At 33.1% G+C, this 21,634-nt stretch overlaps 2 pseudogenes; both read right to left on the bottom strand.

The window, feature by feature from the left end:
* Positions 1-13,206: 13,206 nt before the first annotated feature.
* LOC149551673 (protein BREAST CANCER SUSCEPTIBILITY 1 homolog) lies at positions 13,207-18,505 on the bottom strand (annotated as a pseudogene).
* Positions 18,506-18,616: 111 nt separating this feature from the next.
* LOC149551672 (auxin-responsive protein SAUR50 pseudogene) lies at positions 18,617-19,510 on the bottom strand (annotated as a pseudogene).
* Positions 19,511-21,634: the final 2,124 nt, after the last annotated feature.

The following is a 21,634-nucleotide window of genomic DNA, read 5'->3' as shown; positions in this document are numbered from 1 at the left end:
CCAAATGTTAAAGTGGTACTTAGCAAGAGCTGAGAAGGAAATAGGTAAAAGTCTAAAATGTTTGAGATAGGAGGAGAATTTACATCAAATGAGTTTGAGATGTTTTGTAATGACAGAGGAATCAAAAGACAAACATCTACCCCTAGGACCCCTCCACAAAATAGAATTGTTAAAAGGGGGAATAGATTTGTAATGGACCATGCTAGGACACTCATGATGGAGAAGAATGTTTCTTTGAAATACTTGAGAGAGGTTGTAAGTACAACTTTCTATACCTTGAACCATGTGCAAGTCAAAAAAGGTACTCACTTAACACCTTTTAAACTATGGTATGGATACTCACCAAATGTACAATATTTTAAGGTATTTGGAAGCAAGTGTTATATTCTCAAAGATCTCGGAATGGTAAACTATATGCAAAAAATGAAGAAGGTATATTCCTTGGCTATTCCATGAGAAGTAAAGCTTATAAGTGTTTTAATACTAACACTAACAAAGTTGTGGAGAGTGTAAATATGAAATTTGATGAATATACAAAAGTACATGAGGTTGAACCTATGAAGGAACCAGAGGAATATAAATGATTTGTATATTTTTATGAAGGTATTCATGTTGATGAAGATGCTATAAATCAAGTTGCAAATCAACATCAAGTTTTAGTGACTATCAAGTCACATACTATGAATGTTGAGTTACATTCAGGAACCAAGCTACATTTAGGTGTCGAGTCATAGAATGAAGTTGAGGCACATTCTGATTCTGAGATTAGTGTACATGAAAGAGATGTTGAACTAGCTGATAGAGATATACATAGTGATTTGATATTGATGTTTGTTTCGATACTACATTAATTTGACAACAATATATTTTAAATTATTTGAGTAACAATCTAAATGAATACAAGTCTAATTATTTTGAAATGTTAAAATCATAGAACTATTTAAAATAAATGTCACATCTAACATACACATAAATATACTTTATTTAACTTTATTCAAATCACAATTTTATTTAAATCTATAATAAAATTTTTTTGAAATAAAATATTCCTAGTAAAATAACAATATAAATTAAACTTAAATTTGACTAAATGACAAAGAAAAACAAATTTACATTATCTATTAGTCTAACATATACTAATAAACTTGTTTTTAGACATAAACAAACTAACTAGTTAAAAACTTTATGTAATTAAAATCTAAATTTAACAATTACTAACAACTACTCTATTAATACTAACTTAATAAAACAAGATAACAGCTAATACTAAGTTTACTAACCTTTAAAATATATTAATTAAATTGCTACTAAATTAAAACTAATTTCTAAATTAATCTAAAATCTAAACACTTTTAAGTTAAACTACACTATCTTTTAAACTAAACTAACTTTAATTTAAAAACCATTTACAAAACTAAATAAAACTACATTTAAATATAAATTTAAAATACTAACTAATGCTTAAAAAATAACATTTTAATGAATACAAAAAAAGTAACTATATTACTAAACATATTAACTTTTAACTAAATTTAAAACTTTAGCTAAATAACATAGCTAAAATAAAAACATCCTATACTTACATCGATTAAAAGAAAAAAAAATCCTAAAACTAAATTCTAACTAACCTAACAACTTTATTACAATCTAACACCACTAATCCTAACCTACCCCAAGCCCACACACTTCCCAAATTGTCATCCCTCCCCAAACTGAGCCTATGTGCTTTCCTAAGTGCCTAACTCTGCCACACGTGGGGTTCTCTGCCCGAGGGTCCTTCCCCATGCGTTGACCCAGACTATAGACAGCAAGGTGATGTGGGCGGCCAAATAGGAAGGGAGGGTAAAGTTAAAACAATCTCCTCTATACTTATAACAAATCTGACACTATCCTTGCTAAAATACATGGGCTACCTAGGGCTATGAAATCTATGGAAGGGTACATGGGTGATATCACCTATTAATCATCGCCTTTACCAAAAGTTGGCGCCTAGAAGGATGGAGGGAGGAGTAAATACAAAAAATTAAATTGGTAGAGATAGATATTTGTTTGTTTTATGTTGTATGTCATTTTTTTTAACAATTATTAATCCAAATTTTAATTAATTTATTTTATTCAAAGAGGAAATAATTAGGAGAATCTTTAAAGATTATCTATTTCAAAAGAGGGAATTAATCCTTCCCCCATACAAAATCCAAAGGGCAATATTTCTCTTGGGGACATTTCTTTTTCTTTTTCTAAGTCCTTATTATTACCAAGTATGGATTCCTCAAACGATATATTTTTAATAACAAGGGGTATTTATATTTTTTTGAATGGTTTAAAACATAGAGTTCAATAGTTTGTTATCACAATAATGAAAGAGCAATTTTATCTCCTATTAAGCATGAAAACAAATCAAGTTCCCAACATAACCTAATTTTTGCCTTAACATATTTGAACTTGAAATTTGCATAATTGAACATCATCATTTTATCTCATTTTTGATATACATATATATAACTAAAAATATGAAAACCTCATAAGAAATGATATTACTCAATCATTATTTTATTGACCACCTAATTCAAAGTTCTGTTGGGAAAGAATCAGTAAGAAAACTTGACATCCTTGTCACCTCAACAATAACTGTAAAAATACATTTTATACAGGATTTCAATCCCGAGGAGAAATCTCCTCAACATAATTGAATTCAATAACAAGTTGAATTTCCTTCTTGGCCCTTAACAAGGGATCTATTTTGAATTCTGCAATACATCATGGTGATCATGGAGAGAATGAAAACTAACTAGGAGACAACCAATCACAACATGGAGACAAGATCAGACATTCACTCCCATACCAGGTTTTTTTTCACAACAGATTCAACATTGAACCAAACTAGGAAGAAGGGGATTTTCCCAACAGGAGACATCAAACACAACACCAAAATAGATGCCCTATCGGGGCTATAACTCAAGAACTTTCTTCTTCCATTCTTACATGCCAAAACTCATACGTAGTTTATGCTAATAGGCATGGGCCCATAACATGCTACCCTCTCTCCCTCTTCTTGTCTTGAGAAGAGACTCTACACTATTGGGGTCCAACAAAAGACCTTCCCTCAAAAATGGCCACTTCTGCCCTATCTGAGGGTGAGTAATGCCAAAACACCCATAAAAAGAAAACTTCAAAATTCAAAACAAACCACAAAGGAAAGACATTTAAGAAAATCTGTTCAATCCTTCCCAACACACTCAACACACACAAAAATATGCATAAACAATATAACTAAAACATAAAGCACAACATGAACAAAAAGGGAGGTGAAGCATTCCTACCTTCAAAAATAAGGTTATGGAAAATGAACAAGTTTGAGATGAGCTTGCTTTCCTCTCCTTCCCTTCAATTTTGAAAATCCCTCTAAAACTAGAGGTTGGGTAACAACCAAAACTCTCTCAAAAATGCCTCTAAATAATATCCTAAACTCAACCACTTCTCCAAGCAATAACTCCCCCCACTTACCCAAAAGTTCTAGAGGCTTCTAACTCAACTAGACCTAGGGCTAACCTCAAGGTGGGGTTAAGGTCATTCAACTCATGATGGAATCTATCAATTTTCACAATAAAGCAAAAATTGGGTTTTTGAGTGACCATAAAAGTCAACAAAAGGGGCTAAGAGGATGGAAAATACCCCCAACCCATACCCATACCTCTTGGCTATTAAGATTCCATATTTTTAGACCTATAGGATAAATTAGGGACCTAACAAATGCTAGGAAAAATTTAGGACTAACAAACAATCTTCAAAAAGGAGATTAACACTAATCTAGATTAGGGGTAATTAATCTCGATTAAAAATTGATTAGCAAGGTAGTCTGACTTAGGTCTTTAGGTTATTCAGTTAACCCTAACTAGCATGTTGGAATGCATAAACAATTCACGAGTGTCAAGAGACACTATAAAAACACTGTTATGAAATGTTAACATTTACTGATTATAGAATGATACATTCATACATCTCATGATACAAATAAAATACATACAATGAGGTTTTCACAAATGGTACATAGGGTTCAATTTTGTTTCTCCATTAGATTTCTTGGCTAAAATATCTTGCACATTGTACACATCAGTAGCTCAAGAAAATCACATACATATATGTATATAATGTATCAAGGAAATCACATAACTCAAAACATAATCCTTCAATTAATTAACTATTTATCTCAAATCTACTCATATACTTAACCACTAAATTTTCATAATCAAAGTGTTAATTATTCATTCACTTACTTCATCAGTATATATGTTCATAAAGCATTAAATGACAAAATCAAATATTTGAAAGTAAAGCATCACACAACATAAAATAACATAATATGTTCAGTGTATCTGATAGTGTCTCGACATATCGAGTCATAAGTATCAAAATAATAAGGTATCAACTATGCTACAAAGGGTCGGGGCAATGCCTCACAATATCTTCACAAAAGCATTACCTAAGGATGCTCATGAGTATCTAAGAGGTAAACTAGGGGTGCTATCCCTATCCAAGGCTAGTTAAAAAGCATGAGAAGTGACCTGCATCAACTAAGATGATTGATGTATGTCATACATTGATGTAGTAGATTTTACTTTAGGAGTTTCCTAATGTAATCAATGAGCTAGATCTACAAATTAGTCACAAGCTAGGTGATAGAGGGAGAAACTAAAAATGTTCATATCTACATATTAAGATGACAAGTCTTTGACATTGTTGTCAAAGAAGGAGAAAGAAAAATAATGGGAGAAATCCAATAATCTAGAAATGGATGGAGATTATAGAAGATATAGATAGAAGAAACATGGAATATCTACTCAGAGGGAGATGAGATATACAAAGTGATCAAGAGGGAGTCATAAGTATGAGTTGATTGTTTGTTGATCATAATAAAATTTGGTAACCTATTCAGAAGATGAAAGCTGTTGATAGAGGGAGAGATTTTAATACAAGGAATTATTGTCTTTTTAGCATTATTGTTGGTTGTACTGATTAAGTTTGGTTTACCATCAATGCCAAAGAGAGAGATTGTTGAAAACAGATTGATACAAGTATGAGAATGTGTTTCAATCATTGTTTTGTCATTGATGTCAAACCTACTATTTGCTGGTAAGACAACTACTTAGATTATTTGAGTACTATCATTTGTTTGATTGAAGAGGATTTGATCAAATGAGGTAACAATAACACCTAGAGGAAAGGTTGAGATATGATATGGAAAAGGAGTACAAGGATAAGTTATGATAGTGATATTATAGTACATTGATTATCTACTTATGGTTGCAAAGGATGGATACACTAATTAAGTTTAGAAGAACAAGTAAAAAGAATTAAGTTTGTCAAGCTTAACAATTTGCATAGTAGGTACTAAGCAATGTTAGTTAGAGATGAGCAGAAAATGAGTTGGAGTCAAGAAATGTCAAATTTTAGTGTATGCCAAGTGATATAGCATAAGACGAATAAAGTTCAATTGATGTTGAGCACCAATAAATTGTAGTTCATGCTGAGTGATTTGATAGTGGATGTTTATCAATGCAATTCACTAGTACATTTGGGTTCATTTTTTGACCTTTATTGGTCAAATTTTTGACCCAATTTTTGACCAAATTTCAACCAACATGTTGGTCGCTATTTTTCTGGTCAAAATTTTGACCAATGTATTGGTCAAAAACCTACCAAAGCCATTGTGTAGGTTCAAACAGGAATTGGTCAAAATTTTGACCAATGAAGGTCAAAATTTTGACCAAAAAAATGTAGAAAAAAAATTGCACGTTGGTGGAAATTTTGACCAACAAAGGTAGAAAAAAAATTAGGCATTGGTGGAAATTTTGACCAATGAAGGTGGAAATTTTGACCAACAAAGGTAGAAAAAAATTTAGGTGTTGGTGGAAATTTTGACCAATGAAGGTGGAAATTTCAACCAACAAAGGTAGAAAAAAATTTAGACGTTGGTGGAAATTTCCACCAACAAAGGTAGAAAAAAATTTAGTCGTTGGTGGAAATTTTGACTAATGAAGGTGGAAATTTCAACCAACAAAGGTAGAAAAAATTTAGGCGTTGGTGGAAATTTCCACAACAAAGGTAGAAAATGCCCAGGCATTGGTGGAAATTTCCACCAATAGCTAGGTGTAAATTTTTTTTAGGCATTCTATAAAATAGTTCACATGTCTTGCCTATGATATGACATTTTACATGCATCCTACACTCTCTCATCTGGCTGATGATGGATTACACAGAGTGATCTGAAACCATGATTCTAAAAAACACACACAATCAAATCCAAAATGAACTTGCACTACAAATGGATTGTGGAAATCTGCTATTGTTAATTTTGCATGCATGTCTACCAGGACAAATATATGTTTAAGTTGTGATTGTCCTAGTAGACATGCATGCAAATTTACCAATATCATATTTCCACAATCCATTTGTAGTGCAATTTTATTTTGGATTTGATTGTGTTTTTTTTAGCATCATGATTTTAGATCACTCTGCGTAATCCATCATTAGCCGGATGAGAGAGAGTGCAGGATGCATGCAAAATGTCATCATATGCAAGGCATGTGAACTATTTTATAGAATGCCTAAAAAACATCGATAGTAACTAATATGAAGAATATATAATTAGTTATATGATTGAGACAAATCATGTACCAGTGAGTTGGTCAAAATTTTGACTAGAAAAATTTTGACCAATGGGTTGGTTAAAAATTGGGTCAAAAATTTGACCAATAAAGGTCGAAAAATGAACCCAAATGTACTAGTGCAAGTATGCTCGCCAAGTTGACTCTTTGAGTTTGGTCATCAAGTAACCAACACAGATATTATGTTGAGTTATTGATAATAGATTCTAATGCATACATGCAAATGGAAAATATGAAAATAAACAAGTGGAATAGCCTTAGTTATTTACCTTTGGGAACACCCAGTTTAGGGAAAACTCTAGTGCATGTTCTTGCTCTGTTGCCTACCTTTCTATGCAATAGTGTTCTCTCTCACATGTGGAGGTAGGGGAGACAAGGAGGCTCCTTTGTTGTCTCCTTGGCTATGCAATAGCTTTGCAACACCCTGCCCCCCTCTCTCTCTATCCAATAGTTCAGAGGTATAATCCACATTTGAAATGTGGAAAGTTACCAAATTTATTCTAGTTTACTCTCTTTTGTTCTTTTTCATGTAACAGGAGACCCTGCAGTAATGGAGTTGTTTTTCCCTAGCACATGATCTAATTCATCATTCAATGCAAGACCTTGACCAAGAAGCTCCTCCTCCCTGCATTAAATTTGAAATAAAGGTGAACCAGCTAGATAATGAGCTAATAAAACATGATTTATTGCTAGTGAGAAGCATTAAAAACTAGTTCACTTTGCATTTGTAACCTTGGGCAGGGTCTTAGCAGCATGCTCGCATTGAACCTTTGATGTAAAGCGAAGTACACAAGCTCACAACCCTCAGGAAGGCTTTCTTAGATAAGAAGTTTTTGAGCAGACACAAACCCTCACTAATAATGTTGCTGTGATTTTCTTATTTAAATCCAAACAAAGTTGTATTATCTTGGGCATAGGAGACTACTATTGTTTGTGGTTAAGGATCCTTTAGGTCAGTAGAATCACATGCAAACTGGATGTGACATTGTAGTAAGCAAACTGTAATAAGAGCTAGGAGCTTTCCTAGTGATTAGGGCTTGAGATTGGACACTGCATGAAGCATTTGTAGGCATTTAGGTCTCAAGCATCACCAGCTCAAAATCAAACTGAAAAGGAAACTTGGTGAATAAAACTAAATAAAAATAGTCTTCTTGAGTAAACATCAATGTTGTATGAACAATACCATTATAATGCACTATACCTCAAACAAATAATTAACTTATAAAGGGGCATATGTATTTGTTTGGATTAATCATAGAAGATTCCATATGCTTCACATTTTATTGAGTAAAACTTATCTCCAAAAAAGCATTCACAATCATACCAGTAGTAGAATGATCAAACACATAAATGAAGGGTGTCCCAAACCATGATTCTAATTCATCAACTGATAGGGGAATGTATTGTGTGTAATCCTACACTCAAAAAAAAAGCCTTCAGCCACCTAACAAGATTATAAGAGATACAAAATTATGTTCTACTAAGCACTTAACATTAAATGTAACCTTGTTAAATAGCCATGATACCAACATTCCAAGATGATATGCTCTTAGTATCCTAGCAGTTATTGAAAATTGTAGAGGAGTCGAGTAACAATGAATCTCATATTTAATTTGCATAAAATAAGAAGGACAGGAAAAATTTCAATAGTATTCTTCAAATCTTAAATTACACCAAACAAATTTGCATAAAATGCCAAGCAGCCCCACTGCTTTAATATCAACATTTTCTCAGCAAAAACCCAAAAAAGCTTACCTCTGCATTCCTTATTCATGATTCTAATGATGCAAAGTAGTCTTGTTGTTGGTAGGTATAAACTAAAGTCTGAAGGATACAATGTTGAAGCAGTTTTAGAAAGATCGTCCAAAGGACATGATATGCTTGGGCTGAAGGAGCTTTGAAATTCATTACCACAGTCAGAAATGGGCTCATATTCAATCTTTTGAAGATTGAAGATGAGCCCATTCCTGAGTGTAGTAATGAATCTATAACCTTGACACCCATCTCTTTGTAGACTTGCACACAGTCTTCAGAATACTGATGACACAATTCATTTGTCCGTATTATTGGAGCAAAAATACTACTGTAGAATCCAAAAAAGTTAGGCCAAATAGGTAGATTACAGAATCATGAAATTATGAACCATTACACACATAAGAAGAATAGTACCTTGAAGCACTACTAATCAAATCTTCATTAACAAGTGGGAAACTTAAAAAAATCAAGCATGTCAACTTTGAGAGGTCCTGATTAAAGAGGGTTGCTGAACTGCATCCTGGGTGAGCCAAAGCAATAAATATATTAGATTGAGAATATCCAACATTTGCATATAGAGCAGCTGCAACACCAACATCCATATTGAACACATGAATAAACTATGGAAATGCTAAAAAGTATATGACCTCATCTCTATGGTAATCATATTATGGTTTTTCTACTTTGTGAACAAGCAAGCCATGACATTGAGGTATAATTTATAATTATCTGTAGAAATGAATTAGGATGAACATAAAAGATAGAAAAATATAAACTTTCAAACATAATTTTTCAGCTTAACTAGTGCTTCCTAGATCAAAATCATTGGAAACACCACCTATTAGAAGATATATGGCATACAATACATAATTACAATACAAACCAACAAAAGTCACTAAAAGTAGCATGATGAATGGGATACTAAACCTATTAGTTTTTGCATTAATTTCTTAAGGATTTTAATTCCACGAGGGGGAGACCTATACAGCCTAAAGATTTATATTCATTCCATCTAATGTACACTTGTCAAACACAGCAAAGTCACTACCATTGTTATTATAGCATTTTGGCATTGGCTTATGTAACTGAACTAGTAAAAGTGCTTTCAAACATGTTTTCCCATTTCTTCTACACCTTCTACACCATATATTTTACATAGCAGGAAGTAAAATAGTAGAACAAATTAAACACTTGCCCACCACATAATTTCATAGACTACAAAGAGGCCTTAAAACTAGGCAAGACCATTTTATGAAGTGTATTTAAAAAAGGTTAACAAATAGAAAAGCTGCAAGTTATTGAAGTTTGGTCTTCTTTGCTGCATGTGAAGGCAATTTGGGACTTCCTTTCGCAAACTTCTAATTGGATATATTAACTGAAACATGTCCCCTAAGTTGTACTTGATCTATTAGCACACCCTAAAACATATACTCAATAGGATTACCACCTGAAATGATCATGTTTCCTCATAATAGTTGCTTTGTGTTGAAAGAAGTTGTCATTGTCTTTGAGATGATGCTACAATACAATTAAAACTTCTAGGGCTACCATCCTATTCAAGAGTTGAGAAATCAAAGGTTGTTTATTAAAGAGTCATAACACTTCAATCACAAAGAATAGTGAACTAATAGAGTTGTTCCCAAGCTTTTACTTGTTTTGATACATGGTATGTGGACTTGGTCTCGAGGACCAGCAATGGATTCCACCCCTTCCAATCACCATTTTTAGCTTCTCTTATTTGTCATTGGGAAGTCACCAAATAAAATGAATAATAGTGCTTAACATATGTTTTAACCATCTTGTCTCAGCTTTCAAGATGTAGAACTGTGAAAAGTGTATTAAAGCATGAAATTTCAATCACTATTGTACATAATCTACATCCAAATGTAAATTATGTGTTACTATTGGATTTGAACATCACTGATCTATAAAAGAATATATATTAAATCTTTCCTCTAACCAATTTAGGTAAAGCACTTTTCATATAATTGTACATCTCTTTTCTCAACCACATTCTCATCAATTTCCTAACTTTTAACAAAACCATATAAAAACAATAAGCTATGGAAGACATTATTGTGCCATTTTAATTCTATGGACCTTCATTGTCCTTGTTTTATTGTTACCTTACCTTGGGAAAGTAACAACAATAATAATTCCTAATTTAATATAAAGAAAGAAACTATATTAATGTTTATGAATGACCAGACAAATAAATAGAAGTCTAGTCAAAAGTACAACCAACAATGACAGTAGAAAGATGAGTGCCTAAAGTATCTTCGACTATGTTGGAAACTATAAGAAATAGATATATCAATTTCAAATGCTATCATTATAGAGAACCAATATGGATATGTGTCGTCATTAAATCCATACTTTATAGTAGACCTTATTTTCATCAAATAAAATGCAAAAGAACATTTGTCTTTTTAAAACAATATATTACAAGAGATTATGTGTAATCCATTATTCTAACAACTGGAGGGTCTTCGTCATGGGATAAAATCACCTACATAGTATATAGACACCAGGTTATCATACAAGTGAATGTATGAAGTATTATTTACTATTCAAAACATTTAACATTGCCACTGTATTGAATTTTGAGATATATAACAGGAAGCCTGTGAAGCGGCTTCATTCACAACATACGATTGATCTCCCATGGAAAGCAATAACCAGACACTCCAAGTTAAACTTACTATTAAATTATTGAACAAATCTATCTAATCTCTAAAGATTGTTTAAAAACTTAAAGCTGAGAAAAAAATTAGAATGAGTACAGCTATTGAAAACTTGAACAAGATATAGGTATCAAGTATTTGTTTAGGTCCAAGAGAAACATTCAGCCACTCATTATGCCTTCCTGTTAGTTACAATAAATTTTAGAATCCTCAATAAATCCTTGATGTCCTAGATATATATCATGGATGGTGAATATTTGGGGCTTATTTATTGTAACTTTCAATGTCATGGGTTTACAATTTGCGATAATTAAGTGATAGATCCATTGATAGGGTGAAAACAAAACCCACATATCAATAGAGCATTGCAAAAGAACTCCAAGATAATTAGTCCAAGAATAATTAGTAATAGCAATAGATGATTTTATTTACTAATTATAATGAGAAAAAGAAAGAGATTAGGGTTACTACGGTCCTTGATGAGCTAAGGAAGGACTGGATTCATCACACCCCAGTGGCTGCCGAAGTCCCATCTTTGCTAGTGGCAGTGTTCTTGCATCCTCCATCTCTAACTCTAACCATAATAATTTTTGTTAGAAATCCATTCTCCATGAAACTCATAAGCCTCTCGATGAACCTCAAACTCCTTTGGATGATAGATTTCTTGATATCCATAACCTTGTGATTCCATACTATCAAGATGGGAAATCAATCATAAATGCTCTGCACAAAAGTCACCACTTTGAAATCTAAAATCCACATATCCATCTACAAGTGTGAGAAAAAGAAATCATTTCCATTCACCATAATTTGAACATTAATGGCCTTCATTCACATGCTAAGAGCCCCAAAATACAGTCGATCACATTCACCAAATCTTTTTCTTGTGCAGCTCCCGCGTGCTCTGTGTACAATATCCTTGATTGCATCATCTGTTCATCAATACAGCTAATGACCTAGGGAGGTATATTATTTCACATTTAGAATATGTTCTCAATTTCCAAAAACATGATAAATGTCAAAGATAGTACTGGTTAGCATGTTTAACTAGAAATCAAGATACTCCAAAAATAAAGGACATTATACACTATCAATGCAAGATATAAAGGACATCTTTCCAATTTAGATCATCAAAAAAAAAAAAATGATCAGTTTATTACAATAACATGCCTATTAATACTCTAAACAAGGTATTACAAGTCTAGAGGATGTATGAAGCTCTTCTAATTTTTCCCAATAATGTGTTCAGAAAGAATAACTTACTTCCGTTGAAATGATGTACCCCAATCTTTGCAAGCATAGCATAGTACTCTATTTTTGATCTACGAAGAGGAGGGCAGTTGTTTGCAATTATAATAAGCTTTCCTACAAACCAATAAAACATACAGTGGTTAGTAACCTATCATTTACAAAAGAACTGTACTTAGAAGCCATACTCGTTACATCTAAATATCCCATTCTCTTCAACATCTGGACATGCGCAAACATAAATGTAAATCCCATGAACCATAAGTTCTCAACACTCACCACATAGCTCCTAAGATCTCAAAGTACTTAATGTTTAATTCATCTTTCAAAGTACTTAACACCATAGCTTCAACAGTCACTAAATTACATCCTATAGATGATTAGCATAAAATTCATTTTGAAAAATTCATATCCCTAAAATAATTTCAAGACTAAATAAATTTATATATTTGAACATGATTTCTTTAAAAATATTGTTGGAACATGAATACAATAGCTGTATGATAAAAACTTAGTATAACCCATGTTGAAAATGTTGAAAATTTTGTGTACTGAAGAATACTTACAACAATGGAACCCTTGAAAAATTTACATGTATATGATGTACAAGCTATAAACAAAAAATTTGGAACAATGGATCCATATAAATAATAAAATATGAATGTAGAGATCTTGCCAAGTCATGGACTGGATCAAAATTTTCCTAGCCAAAAGGGATCATCACTTTTCAATCAAAAATATCCTCATTTCCATCTCCATTTTGATTAAATAAACCTTGCAATGCTGAGCCTATCTACTCGGCATCAAAGCAATCAATGAAATCAGATGTGGTTTGTACTTGAACCTCCACTTCTTCACATCTCTCTCCCAATGTAGAAGCTATCAGGAATTGGTGACCCCTCTTTAAGGCATGATGTGATCCCTGTGTGTTATTACTCTATCAGTGAACATGTATTATGGCTGAAACTCAGTGTTTTGTACTTTAAAAAATCTTGAAAAAAATTAGTCAATTCTAATAAAAAAGATACTAAGACATAACAATCAACAATAGGAACATAAAACCTACAATCTATATTCAGTATCCATTTTCCTTCCAATATTGCCATCAAAAATTTCAGTGTTCTTCTACAAGCACCATTTGCATCAATAGATGCAATTACATGGATTACGGTTAGACTCAATGCCTTAGAGATAGTCGTGCCAACAAGATTTGCAAAATTGTTTAGAGTTTCCTACATTTAAATGAGATTTTTTTATTGATAACAAAGTGCAATAGATTTAAAAGAAACAACATTACTGTAACAATTTGACACTCATTATATACCTTTTGGGAAGTGTCAAGTTGAGAGCCGCACAAAACCCACTTACAAGATAGACCTAAAGGCCATGTCCATCTTTGCCTTGGTTCAGAACCTATAAGTATACTAGCAGAGCTTTGGTTACCTCTGCAAATATCAAACACATGATGAGACAATATCATCACAATCAAACAGAACATGAGAAATTCAAATAACTCTTTATTGCTACTTCTCAAAGTAAATTCAGCAATGACCTACAGGGTAATGCCTATATAGTAATCTTTTTCCCCCTTGTATGAAGAGTGCTATCTTTCTTCGTGGCTTTAGCCTTTCTCTCCTTTGGAAATTTGTGTGATGCATGAGCAGGGCATAGCATAACATAATCATCCTGTAGGCACCAAGGCAATCAACCAACAACAATTCAGACCTTAGTTTATCTTGTACAATAATGCAAAAAATACTTGTACAGGGCACAAAATTTCATTTCTCACAATATCCCATCTGCACTCTGAGTTAGATAGTGCACAAGGAACATGAAAGCTCCTATGACACTTTGTAAAAACAACAACCAAGAGCTTCTCCCTTCAATCCACATATAGTACACTTGATTTTTGTGCCTCTGGATATTTCCATCTCGAGATTCATTATACAGTCACCTTTGAAGTAGACAACTGGTGCCCTGAAATTGGTGCAAAGAATTCCAATATATTTCAATCAATGTTAAATATGTTTATAGGTGCTAAATTAATGGACCACAGTATAGGTCAACCCAAAGGGATGCTAAAAGAGAATATTAGGCTGCAAACTTAGCAGTCAATGTTAGATCTTCAAAAGAATGAAACTATACTCTTTCAAATCCTCACCATTCAGCACAGAACTTATGCACATGCACAACATTTAATGACATCTCTTTTGCTTTAGTTGCTGCCCTTCCATTGTTGTAATGCATCATCTGACCTGCAACCTGGAAGATTGCAACATTAATATGCAGGTTGGTGCTGCCATGAACTGAAATACATGGATGCTAAAAGAAAATAACCTAAATGCTCTCACCTATGAATTGCCAGATGTTTGACAAAAAGCACAGAAAACTTGATTCTTCAATGTGCTAGAATCACTTCCTAAACTATTTCCAAGGGCTTCTGGCTACTGCTCAGTTGTGTCAGCTGGTATAGTTGTCTCTAGATTAGCACCACTGATAATGTTTCCAACACCATTTTGACTCACTTGTGCTAAATTTATAGTTATATGTTCATGTACTTCATTTTGGGTAGTGCTAGGAATATCCAATGGATGGTGGCCTTCCTAATCCTTAACTTTTATGTCACTATTTGTTTTTGATACACAGCTATTAGTTGTAGGCTTACTTGTGGACAAGCAAAACATAACATCAAATATGTTAGCTATTGTAAAAGCCAACTCCTTATTTGAATCTAGCTGAGACTCATCAAAACCTATATTGTTAGAAGAATCTCTCACATGAGAGAATCCTCCATCATTAAGATTCCTACCACTGCTCCTTTTAGGCTTCCTCCCTCTCTTCTTCTTGCCAACTACATTTTCACCAACTGTTTCTGCCTCGAGCTTAACATTTCCATTTTTCTTCATTTTATGGAAAAAATTTCATCACTATTCAAAAACTTAACCTTTTCTTTCTTGGATGGTTTCTTTGGCACAACTGTAGCTCTAACATTAGCATTTTCACTACTATTTTCCTTTTCCTATTCCCTTTCTATATCGGATCCATTTGCACTTTCAACTGTAATAACTAGAATAATTTCATTGTGGCTCTTGTTTACATCATTGAAAAGTAATGCATCATCTCCTTCCAATGACTTGGATTCAATCTGAACAATCTCTGATTCTCTAGGAAATTGCATTGAAGATGAGTTTTGATGAATCAGACACTGATAAAAAATTAAAATATGATAAGTTCTAATATGAAGAGCCTAAGCTAAAACCAATAAATAGAGGTACCTATTTTTTTCTTGGGCTAAAGTTGAGCTCGAGTGAGCAGGGTCTCTGAGTCCATTCAAACATTTCACTATCAAAGGTGTCAAGAACTGTGATCCCAATCTCACATCCATCTTGTATGAGAAGTGAAACAAAGCCATAGTATGGGTAAGGCAAAAATGGGTTTTTGCATTTATCAGTACCTAATAAAATACACACTACCAAAGTAACTACATTCATGAGAAAATACAATACCCATTGTGTTTCTAAAGCACATTGATATCCTCCACAAAATTAAGAACATTACAAAGCCCAATGTTTTAGAGAAACTTGGCTAAGTCCATACTCATTTCCATTGATTACAAAAACAAAGATAGAACCATGAGACATAGCATTCATGCATTTAATAGAACACTAGAAGTAGGGAAGAGTCTACTCATATTTTGAACCTCTCGATGGTAACCTTCATTGTCAGAATCCTTGAGATTGCTAAAAGATGGACACATAGAGGGTGATGCCTGTGTAGTTTGAGTGAACTAAGTGGGTTGAGAATTAGGCATTTGAGTGCCATCAACTTCTTCAATCTCACAGTCTCTAAGCCAAAAAAAAGGTGATAGTAAAGGATTTCCATGTTCATCAAATAGGACCTTGTCATTCACAGGATTACCTTTGATGGAATTTTGAGCAGTCACACTTGTTTTAGGTTTTGATTGAAGACATGTCTGACCTTTAGAATCAAAAAGTATAGTATCCAAATTTTTCAAAAGAAAATTTCCTTTAATACCACCTCCCTCACTTTGGAATACCTTGTCTTTAGAGTTGAAAGGCTTGTTTACAGTTCTAAGAGGTGTTTTTTCAACACTACCAGGTGGATGTAAAGAAACCTGAACCCTCTTCTTGGTTGGGAATGACTGTTTCATAGGCTGATGAGGACTAGGAATAGCTAGAGTAGGAAACTCTTGTTCAATAGTTTCTATTTTTGTGTTTTCTATTGCTTGGTGAGATGAAACCACTGACAATCAAGAAGGCTTCAAACCACATCCTTTAGCCCTCTTCGGCTTTCCCCTAGATTTCACAAATTTCTTTTGCTTGAGGCCATTTGGGGAAGGAATTATATTCTCCTTGCCTGGGTTATCTGGTATTGTGTATCATACAATGGTAAATTCAAATGAAAAGAGAAAAAGCATTGCATATTCAAGGAGGGTTGTAGGGGAATCAAATTTACCTCTAAAGTCTTTTGACATTCAAGGCTGCAAACCATAAAGTTTAACACCAACAACAATTTTCATGTTCCTATATATGATAACTAAGCTATCCATGTGAGGTGCAAGATGAACCTCTGCAATCACAAAGGTGTACATAATTAAATTTTGATAAGAAAAGAATCAGAGCTTTGCATCATACCATCACTGTTGGCATCTATAATTAAAAAGGCCATAACCCTAGCAAGCTGCTGATGGTAAATAGGTTTTTGTGGAAGAGACCAGCCATTTTGGAGATCATTATATATTGGTGAAAAGCTCTCAATAATTATAATAAATTGAAAAGCATGACATTTTATACAAAAGTGGATGAAATTTCAATCTAGGACCCTACCAATGAATAACTAGAAATCAAAGCCTTATTTGATGGAATTTTACGGGATCAAGCCTATTTTAGGTTCTAATTGAGGAGTGTGATTTGGTAGGGCTATGCTCAAAGACCTTCTAAATACTATTCCAAAAAAATTGTACACAAAATAAGAGATTTCAAATTACCTCTATGTAAACATGGCACTTTGCATGCTGGGCATACAGATGTAGATTTTATAGACCTCAAAATACAAGCACTGCAAACCAGAAAGACATGTAAGCTAATTTAGTGCAAGTAAAGATTAATAAACATATATAAGCTTATTCCTTTTTTATCTTTTTCTTTTTGGTTTAAGCTTTTATATTCTTTATTTTTCAATATGTGTACACATATACACATATTTATGTATGTACATATACACATATTTTGTATTATCTTGTCCTCTTTTTCTCTTTATTCGTTTAAAATTATTTTTTTTGTCATATCAATTGACAGTTATCTAACACCTCTTACACTTTCTCTCATCTTAGTTTTTAAAAAAATAAAAAAAAAATCTTTTTAGTTAGTTTAGGTTCACAACTTCATTCATTTTTCTTCTTATGGACTCTTTCATTACAATGATGGATCACAGAATGTGATCTAAATCATTGATATAAACAATACTCATGTAATCCAATTCAATAACAACATACATATTATATAAGCTAAGCATGTAAATCTCCACCATTAACCCAAAAAAAAAAATTGAACTTTTTTATTTATTATATTTGGAAACCTCTACTTACTTGCAAAATACATGGTTGCAAGTGAGTGAAGCCACTTGATCCAACAAGCTCAAGCTACAGGGGAAAAATAGAAACAGAATTAAATTTTATGCAAGTATAATCAATTTAGAAACTACTCAAACTTTGGGGACTTAAGCATTCATGAGCTAAAGAAAAAATTTCTGGACTAGATGATTTTACAAACCAAATTACTTGAATGTAATTAACATACAAAGAGAAATAGCATTACAATGAAGACCATAAATTTCACACATACCCAAGTCCAAATTGACCACACTTTCTCAGAAGAAATTCATGCAGCACATAAGTAAACATCTAGTAGCTTGAGCTTCTAGGAAAAATCTAAGACATGCAATGCCCCACCATCCTCACAATACATTTGTAAGAAAGTTGGTAAATTAACAACAAATGAATCCCAGACCCTTATAGAAGCATCCAAAGCTTATTAGAAGAACATTCACATGCTTCCTTGAGCAAGCTCATGCAATAAGATAATACAACCTTAGCAGAGTATTCAAAGTTCGAAAAGCATCAAACACTGGCATATTTGATAGGAATCAAATATTATAGCAATTTTACCCCATCAACACCAAAACCTAGAGACAATTGTCGCAGATTAAGTTCAAATCATGTTTGTTTCAGAGGATTGGAGACTTTTACCTTAGACAAGATATCAGGTTTTGGAAAGCAACTTCATCACAAGGGATGGTTAATCCCATCTGGTGATGAAATCCATACTCTTCCTCCTCTTTCTCCAAAAATGCCCTAAATACAGAATGATTCAAGTAATTTATGGGGATGATAAATCGACTTCTTTCATTACCCACGTACACTACATAATGCCCCTTTGGGACATCCAGTGGAAGAGAAGTGCATGATCCCCCATCATCTCATCCTCAAATACAAAATATCTTCTTCACTTTTGGCAAAGATCATACCCAACTGGTTTATGGGCTTTGACAAACTTACAGAGTGCCTTGATAATGTGCTTAAGAAGCAAAAATTGGTGATTTACCTTGCTTCTTGCTATTGTAGACTTCAAAACCGATTGATACTTTTGGTATAGGACCAATATCCTAGGAAAGAAAATAGATGAAGATAGGAATGTTGAATGCTTTGGTGGGGAAAGGAAGGACATGTTATCTATGTATATATAATAATTCCTAATCAGTATTACAATTCACAGCAAGCTAACAAAGTGGTCCCTGATATAGTGAGAGAGAATGTATGAATGCTTGAATGATGTGATTTTAGTCTTCTTGGCACTTAGTATGCAAGCCAAAACCATGTGTGGCCTCTCTAAATGTATAAAAACTTGGGGACAAGTTATAAATTTTGTCTAACAAATTAAGCCTGGTTATTTATATTTTGTCTTCATTTTATTAAGAGCACCATCTGAGAGGGTTCAATTTGGTTTCCACACTGGAGCTCTTCATTCTCTTGGAATTTTGAGGCTCTTTGAAAAGATCAAAGCTCACACCCTTCATCCTCAGCTCTTGAATACACTTGCTCACACTTCTCAAAATAGCCTTATCTTTCAGAAACCCCATCTAAACTCTCCCCCTTATGACAATCTTGTCAAGACATCACATATGAGAATCATAGACGTTATCAAAGAAGTGCTACAAGGAATCCACCATCTACTACAAGTGTGAGCACTACTACCAACGGTGAAGAGCAGAGTGAGAACAATCCAGTTGAAAGCAAAGTAGTAAAAAACAAGTTGGAAAATCTCCTTGTTCATGCTATCAATTCTTGACTCCTTCACTTCCATGTAATGAACTATGAGCTCCTCATCCCTCTACCATAGTTTCAACAGCAATAGATGGCCCTTGCTATCTCCTATTTCTTCCAAATTTTGTCAATTATCGAAGACAGGGGACCAACTAACTGATCCATATCCATTCTGTCAAAGGGAAATATAATAAGATGCTGGCTACAATTGGAAATTATACATTAAGATAGGCTAAATAGAAAATATCAACAAGTCCAATGGACTTATAATGAGTCTGATCAAAATGAAAATTTTAGATACCCATTAATTTGCAACAATGTGCTCTATGTTAGCTATTATTTTCCTGAAACATGTGTCTATTGGATCTAAAAGATAAATCAGAGTATAGAGATAGAGCATAAATCAAAGTATAAGTTTTAGTAGATTATTGCAGCAACAATGATGTTATTAATCATAAAAAATAGATTACAAAAGAAGCTAGAAGCTGATAGAAATAGAGCCCTACAAATATCTCCTATATCTATTACTATATTATATTACATCTATTCAAAAAAGCTGCTACAATCCCAGTCAAACATGTCATTCAAAATAATTAAACCATGATATAAACACTTAACCTTGTCGAAACTAATCAAACAGTGAACACCTCATATTTTTTTGCTCTTGTACCTTTAACTGGATCCATGTAGGACAGTTATATTCAACTATTATGCTCTCTTTTTTGTTTAAGTTCTCTAGCAGCTTCCAACAAAATGAATTGTGAGGTTGCACCGATTAGGCAATCTGACTTACAAAAATAGCACTTTATCGTCGAGACAAAAATACATTGATGATTGTTTTCTGACTGCTGTAAATGGCATTTTACTCAGCTCTGCAAGTACAAGATTTTTCTAAATGATGTTTTACATCATATATGACTCTTCCATTTTCTTTTTTTCTTGCATAAAAATTGAATTACAAAAATTAATGACAATTTCCACCTATGGTAGAGTTGTATGATCTATTGGAACTCAAGATACTTATTGTAATGCAAAAAAGGTGGTTTTATATATTTTTTGTTTATTAATGTCATTAGGAAACATTTATTATTTGAGTTTTCTAATAATGAACGACCACTATGATCACTTCATCTGAGCTATCATCAAAATCATCAATTAGAAACATAGATGAGACCTTGGGTAACTTTGATCAAAAACTTCTTATCTTGAAAGAGTTACAGAATTGCATACCTTGTTAAGAGGGTAAACTTTTCCTCCTTCCTCTGTACCATATTTGTCTGTCCTGCAAGTTTATTGAAACCAACATAGTTTTAGTGAGGATTCCAATCATGATTAAATATACCATTCTCATGAAATAGAAAATAGGTTTTCAAATGAGTAGAGTGTGTTTCGTCAAGTCATACACTGCTCCCATATTGGGGTTTTAAATTGCAGTGCTACTATATTTCCTGCAAACAAACCATCTTAACTATTAATAAAATTCTTCTACCTATCATCAGACCAATCATAATAATAATTTCATTAGTATTTATTGAATTTTAATGACAAGATAATAAAGTCAGCCAAGATTAATATTGAATGGCCTTCAACAACAACATTTACAAAGTATGGAATAGTCTACACCTCTTTATAAATTATTTCACACTTCTTTTCCAATAGGGGGTTACGAAAGACCAGGTATGATTCTTAGGTGATTCTGAGCAAGATATCCCAGGCAAGAGTGTAATGTTACCAATTAGAAATCACCTTGAATCTTGCCCTTGCCAAGTCTATTAGATCCCCATTTTTAGTAACTAGATCTACTGAATCAATGGGTGAAGTTGCTAATGCCTCAGCCACCTTTGTTCCTAACAAATCTAGGTTTGATACAATAATTATGTGGCTATGCTTGGTCTATGCTTCTATTCACAATGCTCTTTCCTTATCTTAATTTGTATTGT

Source organism: Cupressus sempervirens, chromosome 6, assembly GCF_028749045.1.
Source record: "Cupressus sempervirens isolate cs-2001-9-10 chromosome 6, ASM2874904v1, whole genome shotgun sequence".
Taxonomy (NCBI): domain Eukaryota; kingdom Viridiplantae; phylum Streptophyta; class Pinopsida; order Cupressales; family Cupressaceae; genus Cupressus; species Cupressus sempervirens.
Note: the sequence above shows the minus strand (reverse complement) of the source record. Positions and strands in the feature narration are given on the sequence as shown.